The 9,664-nt window shown below is 46.8% G+C and overlaps 1 protein-coding gene across 4 annotated transcripts in view; it reads left to right on the top strand.

Annotated features, from left to right (window-relative positions):
• Window positions 1–276: 276 nt before the first annotated feature.
• Ncoa3 (nuclear receptor coactivator 3) overlaps window positions 277–9,664 on the top strand; it is an 86,735-nt gene continuing 77,347 nt past the window's right edge. For all 4 annotated transcript variants that reach the window (XM_027423378.2, XM_027423377.2, XM_035446745.1 and 1 more), the window contains exon 1: window positions 277–416. The gene's annotated coding sequence lies outside the window, so the exon portion shown is untranslated. The remainder of the gene's footprint in view (window positions 417–9,664) is intronic.

Below are 9,664 nucleotides of genomic sequence, written 5' to 3'. Positions count from 1 at the left end.
TTCAGCCAGTGACATAGCAGGGCGTCTGAAAAGTAAGGACGACGTCCCCTCAACTGCTAGTTTTGAGGATCGGTGCTTGGCGCACAATGAACACTCCATAGATGTCAGGAATTCCAGCATAGAGACGGGCACACGGGAAAACTAACGCAAGACGTGCGCTCCAGGTCCTAGGAGGGCCGGAGGCACCCAGACCGCCTGGCCACGCCTCCTACCGCGCGCACGGCCCCCTGGGACCCGTAGTGCTGGGCGTGGCCGCAGGACTACAAATCCCGGCGGCCTCCGCGCCGCGGCTTCAGCGGCGGCCGCCACAGCTCCTCAGATCGCCGGCGGCGGCCTCGGCGGAGTCGGTGTCGGCGGCCGGGGCTGAGCTGCGAGTTTCCGATCGAGAGCAGCGCTGGGGAAGATGGCGGCGAGCGGTGAGTGGAGAGAAAGGCGGCGGTGGGCGGCGGGCAAGGCCGGCGGCATGGCCCCGGGCGGGGGTCTCGGGGTCGCCGGCAACGCGCGGCGCAGGCGACAGGGATCGGGCGGGCGGCGCTAAGCCCCGGGGCCCGCGCAGGGTCGCGAGGAGTTCGCGGCCGCGGCCTCTGCTGCTTGAGCTCCCCCCGCCGAGTCCGGGGTCGGGGAAGCGCAGCTCAGCCTCCTCTTCCCGCCGGCGCCGCCCGGCGGGGCAGACTTGGGTTCTTTGGGCAGAGGCTGCGGCTCGGCTGCGAGCGGGCGCGGCGGACGCGGAGTCTGCGGTGCGCGCGGGGTGAGTGCGGGGTGTGTGCATGGTGAGAGCAGGGTCTGTGGTATGTGGGGTGGATGTGGGTCTGCGCGACGTGCCAGGTGTGTGGTGTGGGTCCGTAGTCTTCGGGGTGTGTGGAGTGGAGGCAGGTAGGGCCGCTGTGGGGTCTGCAGGGTGGGTGTGGATGCAGGGCGTGTAGGACCAGTGTGGTGTTGGAGGTGTGCGGTGGGATGTGCGGGGTGACTGGAGGTGTGAGGGATGAGTGAGTGCGGGGTCTGCGGTCTGGTTAGGGCGAGTACGGGGTGCATGCGGGGTCCGAGATGTGTACAGGGTGGATGCTTTGCGGATGAGGAGTTTGAAGTGTGTGTATCGTAGAGTGTATCGTGGATACCGGAACGAGTGTGGGGTCTGCCCTGTGTGCGGCGCGGGTACTGGCTCTGCTGTCTGGTATCACCTATTACCGCGATCACTTTCACCTTCTGAAATTCCCAGTCTTGATTCGTTCATTGATTCTGTTTGCAATAGTTTAAATGAACCGAGCCTCACAGCCTGTGAGAGAAGTGCGAGGCAGTGCTACTTCGTAGACAGTTTGAGGGTGCCCAGGTGGAAAAGTTAACCAATCGAGCAGCTGGGTGAGGGCAGAGCACTTCAGGCCCACGGAGCAGGAGCCCAGGACTCCATACTGTATGACATGGAAGGTTGGAGACTGTCTTGAAGTCGAGTAATACCCCCCTCCCCCGCTAAATGCAAAGACTTCCTTTTTTGCAGTTTCTGAGTAGCGCTTCAAAGCCAACTTGTTTTTTGTAATTAAGCTTGTGCGGTAAAAACCAGGAAGGCGAGTCCTCTGTCTGCTGCAGGGCCAAGTGGACTGCATGAGATGAGAGCTTCTGTATCAGGGTTGCCGTGGCCTGAGATTTAAACGCCAGCCCTCGGATCAGCTGGCAGATCTGCTCAGTATTTGTTTCTGCAGGTTGTTGCATAGACGAGATGCTGGAGTCAGGGGAGTGTGGATTCCAGATCTTCAGTAAATATGCTGTGGAAATGGCATTGCAAACCGTGAACTGTTTGTGCTTTTAAAAAAATCAAATGGCTGGCTGTTTATTCAGGATAGGTTTTTCCATATATGACACCCAACTGAAGAGACACAGAATCTCTTCACTCCAAACCCTGATGCAATGGACTGCTGGCATTTCATGGTGTTTTTGGTTTGGGGACTAAAGGGCAGCTAGCTAGTATATAATGAAACCAAGAACAAGGAAAAATGGGGTGGGAATAGTGTTTTCTTTCTCTTTTTTTCTCCCTTAAAACCTGGAGGAGCTGGAGAGATGGCTCAGTGGTTAAGAACACTTTGCTGCTCTTCCAGGGGACCTGGAATTGATTCCCAGCATCCAGCAAGGATCTGAAGCTTCAGTTTCAGGGGTGGTTTAGTCGCCCTCTTCTGGCCTCTGAGCACCAGGCATCCACCTGGTGCATGGACATACATTTAAAAAAAATAATAATAAAAAAATCTTGCTCTGCGGTGGTGGCACATGCCTTTAATCCCAGCACTCAGGAGGCAGAGGCAGGTGGATCTCTCTGTGAGTTCGAGACCAGCCTGGTCTACAAGAGCTAGTTCCAGGACAGCCTCCAAAGCCACAGAGAAACCCTGCCTCAAAATAAAAACAAAAACAAAAAATCCTCGAGACAGGGTTTCTCTGTGGCTTTGGAGGCTTTCCTGGAACTAGCTCTTGTAGACCAGGCTGGTCTCGAACTCAGAGATCCGCTTGCCTCTGCCTCCCGAGTGCTGGGATTAAAGGCCTGCGCCACCACCACCTGGCTTCAAAAAATCTTGATCATTGTTAGAAAGGCTCTTTTGGATTTAGTGCTTCTGTTGCTTCGTGTAAAACCTTTAAAGAAATAATAGCTTGTGGGATGAACCCTTGAGGGTTCATTGTAAGTGAAGCCTCTGTAAAATGATATTGACACTGTAGCTCCTGTGTCACTGGAGGTTGCTTCAGGTTCTGAATTTAAATGAGCAGTAATCTAAACTGTCTGTGATCCTAAATTGTAGGGTCTTTTATATGTTGATAGAAAAGACTTAATTGTCCAATCAGAAAGGCACATGTTAGCTTTTGGCACATAGGAAGAAGTACATTTTGTAGCTGGGAATTGTGGACTAGGTGGGAGGCTAATTGTAAGCAGTTTCTATCAGAAAACATCACTTAACTATAGAGGTCTTCAAAACACAAGCTTCAGCATATAATAAGAGTGTCTGTTTTTGTAAATATTATTTTATGTGTGAATTTTGTTTGAGTGTATATCTGCACGTTACACACCCATGTGCATGTTTAGTGCCTGAAAAGGTCAGAAGAGGGGGGTGTCTGTTCCCTTGGAACTGGATTTAAGGGTGTTTGTGAGCTGGTCATGGTGGCTCACTCCTTTAATCCCAGCACTCAGGAGGCAGAGGCAGGGGATCTCGAGTTTGATTGAGGCCAGCCTGGTTTACAGAGTGAGTTCCAGGACAGCTAAAGCTACACAGAGAAACCCTGTCTCCATAAACAAAAACAAAACAAAATAAAGCAACACACAAATGTTTGTGAGCCACCATGGGGTTTGGTGTGAATCAAGCCTGAGTGCTCTGTAGGAACAGTCAGTTTGAGGAACGATCGAGCTGGCTCTTCAGCCCCTCAAATTTATATGTATGGGTATTTTGACTGCCTGTGTTGGTATCACCACATCTGCCTGGTGTCTTTGGAGGCCCAAAGAGGGTGTGAGACTGGAAGAGTACATTAGGTTCCTTGAAACTGTAGTTACTAATGGTGAGCTGCTAGGTAGATGCTGGGGGTTTGAACCCTGGGCCTTTGTAGGTGTATGTAGCAAGTGCTTTTAAACCACTAAACATTTGCTTTGAAATGGTCTCATTGCTCAGGCAGTTGTGGAACCTGGAGCTTATAGTTCAGGTTGGTCTTCAACTCATGATCTGCCTGCCTCAGCCTCCTAGTGCTGAGATTAGAGATATATGACTCTTACATTCATTTTTGTAAGTCTCTGAATCATTAATTAGTTTAGGATAGCATTTAGATCTTTAGCCTAGATTGGCCTTGATTGAGTTCAGCCTCCTGCTTTCGTCTCTCAAGTGAGGTTATAGGTATGTTCCACTTTGTTTTGCTAAAATGATTTGAAAAATTAGTACAGGGGAATTGGGGAGATGGCTCAGTGGTTAAGAGTACTTGCTGCTGTTTCAGAGGACCCAGGTTTGGTTTTCTATCCCCACATGGCAGCCCACAACCTATTGTAACTCAAGCTCCATAGCATCTAGAGCCCTTATCTGCCTTCCCCAGGCTCCTGCATATGGTTCACATACATATACACAGGCAAACAGTCATACATAAAATAAGAATAAATAATATTTAAAAATTGCTAACAGTCTGCTGGGAGGTGGTAGTGTATGCTTTTAATCCTAGCAGATCTGAGTTCCAGGCCTGCCTGGTCTACCAAAGCCAGTTGCAGGACTGTCAAGGTTACACAGAGAAACTATTTCAGAAAAAACAATAACAACAACAAAACTTACTAACAGTTCATTAAAATAATTGAAAGGGGACCTAATAGGTGCTTAGTGGTTAAGAAAACTTTTTGCCTGGGTGTTGGTGGCGCAGGCCTTTAATTCTAGCACTCGGGAGACGGAGGCAGGTGTATCTCTGTGAGTTTGAGACCAGCCTGGTATATAAGAGCTAGTTCCAGGGCAGCCTCCAAAGCCACAGAGAAACCCCCCCCCCCCAAAAAAAAAAAAAGAAGGGTTTGGTTCCCAGCACCCACATGGCAGCTCATCCATTTGTAACTCAACTTCAGGGGATCTAAGGCTCCCTTGTGGCCTCCATAGTCTCTTGCCTGCAAGTGGTGCACATAAACTCATGTAGGCATACACATATTAATTAGGAAAAAAAGAAAACTGGAATTATAGAAGAGCTAGGTTATTAGTGTTTTGGTTTTTTGAGACAGGGTTTCTCTGTATTGCTTTGTAGGCTGTCCTGGCACTCACTTTGTAGACCAGACTGGCCTCAAACTCACATATCTGCCTGCCTCTGCCTCCTGAGTGCTGGGATTAAAGGCGTGCACCACAAACGCCCGGCCGGCAGCCAATGTTCTTAATCCTCGAGACAGTTTTCCAGTCCTGTGTCATTTATTATTTATTTATTTATTTATTTATTGAGTCCTGGGCCAAACATATGCTGTACTACTGGTCCATACACTTAGCCAATTGCATTATGCTTTGTAAGTGATTTTAGGGTGCATTTTCCCTGGTATCAAAACTTCTGTAGGGCAGCTCCACCCTCTTAATAAATAGGAACTTATTTAGTAAGGAGGGAGTGTACTGTAGGGCCCTGGATCCTCTTTCTGAGAGATGTGTAAACAAAATACAGTTTGGAGATAAGATAGTAACATCTTATGTTTATTTTTTGGGAGCTGGGGTTGAACCTCATGCTTGCTAGGAAAGTTCTCTGCCACCGAACTGCCTCCCCAGCCCATTAATGCCTTCTTTCTCTCTTTTTTTCCCTCCTTAAGTAGACCAGAGTAGCTTCCAACTCAGATCTGTGGGCCCCTTCCCTATTTTATGTGTGTGGGTATACACCTACATGGCCCAGCATTAATAATGCCTTCTTGACCTTGCATTTTTTTTCTGAGACAGGGTCTTACTTCATAGTCCTGGCTGTCCTGTAACACACTGTGTAGACCAAGCTGCCACAGACCTGCCTCTGTTTCTCAAGAAATGGAGTGAAATAACAACTTATTTTAATTTTTATTTATTTCTAAATTATTTCATTACTTTATGTATGTGAATGCTTTGTCTTCATTTATATGCACCGTGATGCCTGCTGAGGTCAGAAGAGGGTGTTTGGTCCCCTGGAACTGGAGTTAACATGCTTGTGAGCTACCTTGTGGCTGCTGGGAATTGAACCCAGGTCCTCTACAAGAGCAACAAGTGCTCTCAACAACTGAGCCAAGTCTCCAGCTCCCAACAGCTTATTATGGTGTGTGTATGTATGTGTGTATGTGTGTCTGTGTGCACACATGTGTACATGTGGGCATGCATGCCTGTGCCCCTGTAGGTCCATGGGCTCATGTGTACTGCATGCATGTGCCAGGAAAGCCCATTTTGACCCACTGAAATAAGGTTCCTTGCTATGTCAGGGACAGTCTGCTAATGGAAAAAAGTAATTTATAAAATCCAGTCTTGGCCTAGAGCGATTGCTCAGTGGGTAAAGGTGCTTGTTCAGCCTGATGACCTGAGGTTTGGTCCCTGCATCTCACTGGAACAGACACCTGAAAGTCTGCACTTGTACACACAACAGGTCATCATCTAGTCTTTTGTGCGGCAGCTGCATGATTCTAAAATACTTCCTTTGAGTTGAAAACTACTGTTTGAGAATTTGAAAGTGTCTTTTAGTGTGGATAATAGGGTTGGACGAAACAACAACAAACCTCAATTGCTGCTGTCCTGTCCCTAATTGGTTGCTGATGTAAATGGCTTTAGGATTTCTTTTTGCATTTTAAAACTCTGATTTTAATTCTGATCCAGAGGATGTGCTTTTGAAACTTTTAATTTGTTGTAAGTTTAGAATGACTATTGCCTCCTGTGGCAGTTTGTCCACATAGCAAATTGGCTATAATTTAATAGCCTGCTTATTCTGCTAATGATGCTTCCTGGGATGGCAAAAGCAAGAGTTGTTCTTGTTCCTCCGTTCACTGAGTCAGGGATTGCTGCACCAGCTGCGTTTGCACTGCTGTATATACACAGTGGCGTGGCATGTTCTCTTTGCTGTATTGACTGGCTACAGCTCTGGGAGCCAAACATTGGCATTGGAGCAGAATGTTCGCTTTTCCTCATAGTAAATTGAAGAGAGTTGACTGTTTAGATTGCAGGGACTTTTGAGATGGAGTGCTGCAGTGAAATGTGGCTCAGCTGAGTGCATTGTAGGGCGGGAAGGGATTGGAAGGGAACCTTCAGCAGTGCATGTGGAAGAGGGGCCCATGGACCTGAAGCTGACTGTTGGGCAAATATATATCCATTGTTTTCTGAGAGGACCCCCGGGATTCTTTGGGGCTAAGGATACTTTCTCCACAGCTAAATCTGCTTTTAATCCTCCAACAGATGATAGAATTGACTTGATTTGATCACCTTTCCTTTTCTTACTTCTGTTAGAAAGTTGTTAAGGAACAGGAAAGTGGCCGGAAGATGCTCAGCAGGTGAGGCCAGTTCACACACACTTCCTAGCCTGCAAATGCAGCTGCCAATGTGTCAGCGCTCACTTAGCTTGGTGGGATTGGTATCTAGATCCGTTCATAAGTGGGGCAGTAATAAAGGCTTTTAACTAACCACACCATAGTCACGTGGACTAGAGGTAGGGGAGGAGTCTCACTTGATTGACAACATATCTTGAAATGTTCTCCGAGCAAGTGGGCTAGAGTCCTCCTCCCACCCCCTCCTAATCTGTCCTATTTTTCCTTCTCTGCTGATGTTTGTGTTGATGGATTCAAGAGGTGTGGTTTTTGGACCATTCTGTACTGCTGTTCTGTTGAAAGGTCTGCTCTCCTTGGTTAAAGCTGCTGTGAGGGATAAAGCTTCATTATAATACTGAACTAATTCTTGGTTACCTACAGAGTGGTGGGATCCTGGCCTGGGCTGCACAGCTGCTCTAAGATGGAGTAATGGAAGGATGATGGATGGGAAGGGCTCCAGAAATCTTCTTCATCCTTACGTGGATGAACCTGGTGGTGGTTGGTTCAGTGTTTTCTTTTTTTTTTTTTTTTTGGTTTTTCGAGACAGGGTTTCTCTGTGTAGCTTTGGAGCCTATCCTGGCACTCGCTCTGTAGACCAGGCTGGCCTCGAACTCACAGAGATCCGCCTGCCTCTGGCTCCCGAGTGCTGGGATTAAAGGCGTACGCCTTCAACCCCGGCTAATAGTTTTTTATTTTATGTACACATTTGTCTGTGTGAGGTTGGCAGATCCCCCTGGAACTGGAGTGACAGACAGTTGTGAGCTGCCATGGGGGTGCTGGGAATTGAACCAGCAGATACATGGTTTTCTCCATGTATCTCTGGCTGTCCTGAACCCACTCTGTAGGCTGGCCTGGCCTCAAACTTAGAGATCCTCCTGCTTCTGCCTGAGTGTTGGGATCAAAGGCATGAGCCACCACCTGGTGATTGGTTGAATGTTAATTGTGTAGGTTGAATCCCATTGCTCTGAATGAACTTTATGGGACTATTTACATTATTTTGTTGTACTAGATAGATTAAGGCTTTATTAAGTATTGTTTAGTTGGTCCTTTTGTTTTGCTAGAAGTATAAGATCTTGGAAAATTTGTTTATTGTACCAGTTTGACAAGTTGTTACTCATGAACCTTCCATTTTTAATGTTTTTAGACAAAGGGCAAAGGACCCATGGCCTGCTGGGAGGATAATTAACCACCTGTGCTTGGGTCTCTTCTCTGGGCTAGTTCAGCAATCTAGTAAGAGTTTTACTGAGTGTTTCACATTTAAACTGCGATCTGAGGACTCCAGGTTGTCAGGTGATGTTGGTAATCTGTTCTGTTCTCAAAACTTAGATGTGTAAATGCATTTCATTCTGGTGTAAAATGTCTTTAAGAAGGGACATGTTGGCCCTTTTCATAGTTTGAGACACAGTTCTCAATAGAGTAGTCCCCATCCCTTTTTAATTAATGGTGATATTTCAGTCTTTAATGCTGACTCGATATAAATTTAGGATTTTTCAGAAGCAGGTTTTGTTTATCCATGAGAAAAAGTCTATCCTGTGCTTCATCAGAAGAATCCTTTCCCTCCTGTTATGTACATTTTTACTGGCTTTTTACCAAACTTAAGCCATTTGTAGCTTAGCTCACCATATCCAAGGCTTTTGACTTTCAGTTTGCTTAGAGTTTTGATTGGTGCAGCAAGACATTTTTGAAGCCATTCTTTTCAGTAGATGGTCCATGAAGGAAGGGAATCTGAAAGAGGGAATTTCAAAGCAATCCAAGCAGTGTTTGAAAGTCCTCTGGTCTTGAGAATAATGACTGGCGGGCAGGCAGGAAGCCTGCAGCTGTGTTGTGGCATTGTTCCTCCATCTCTGGCATCTGAGACCTTCAGTACAATAGAGGGAGAAAGCCTGGGGAGTCAGAGAAAGGCATCACTAGGGATAGGGGGTGCTTTTGGGTGAATACTCTGTGGAACTGAAATCCAAGACGAAATTATTTTACTTAAGAGCAATTGTTTCTGTAATCTGTCCCAAACTGACATTTTTATAATGAAAGTTAACTGCTATTGGAAGAGCAGCAGGACCCTTTACTGTTTCAAAACAACTGAAAGAAAAGATACGTGTCAGAAAGCCTGGGAGTGTTTGTCCCTCTTTTGGGGTCTGGGCAGTATCATTTGTTACTTTGAGGAGAGTTCTGGTGTGGGAGAGTAATACTCTGGGGCTGTTTTTATTTTATTTTTTATTTGAGACCTGGTCTTCTGTGTAGATGATACAGCTTGGAAATCAAACCCCATACCTGAGCCTCCTCTATGACATGGTATAAACACACCCTGCCAGGCTCCCTGTGTTTTGTTTTTGTTTTTAATATTTGAGACAGGGTCTTGCTGATGCCTGGCACTTACTATAATAGAGTAGCTGGACTCCGATCTTGTGATCTTCTGTCTCTGCCCTCGAATTCAGGGATTATATGTGTGGATGTACACTGCCAGTCTCTCAGCTTCAGTTCTTCCTGTTAGAGGATGTAAGTGCAGCCACAGCTTTCATTGCTATTATGAAGATTTCCCAACAAGCTGTGGACTTAGGGTGTGTGCTGTACAGTAGGGGAGATGGACCTTCGAGGAGAGGAGGAGACAAGGTGTAACACTGGGTTATCACTAGTGAAACTATTACTGAATTAAAATTGCCTGGTGAAGCAGCCTAGGTATTTTTT

This window comes from Cricetulus griseus, chromosome 6 (assembly GCF_003668045.3).
Source record: "Cricetulus griseus strain 17A/GY chromosome 6, alternate assembly CriGri-PICRH-1.0, whole genome shotgun sequence".
Classification (NCBI taxonomy): Eukaryota; Metazoa; Chordata; class Mammalia; order Rodentia; family Cricetidae; genus Cricetulus; species Cricetulus griseus.
The sequence above is the reverse complement of the archived record's forward strand: the minus strand, read 5'-3'. Positions and strand labels throughout refer to the sequence as shown.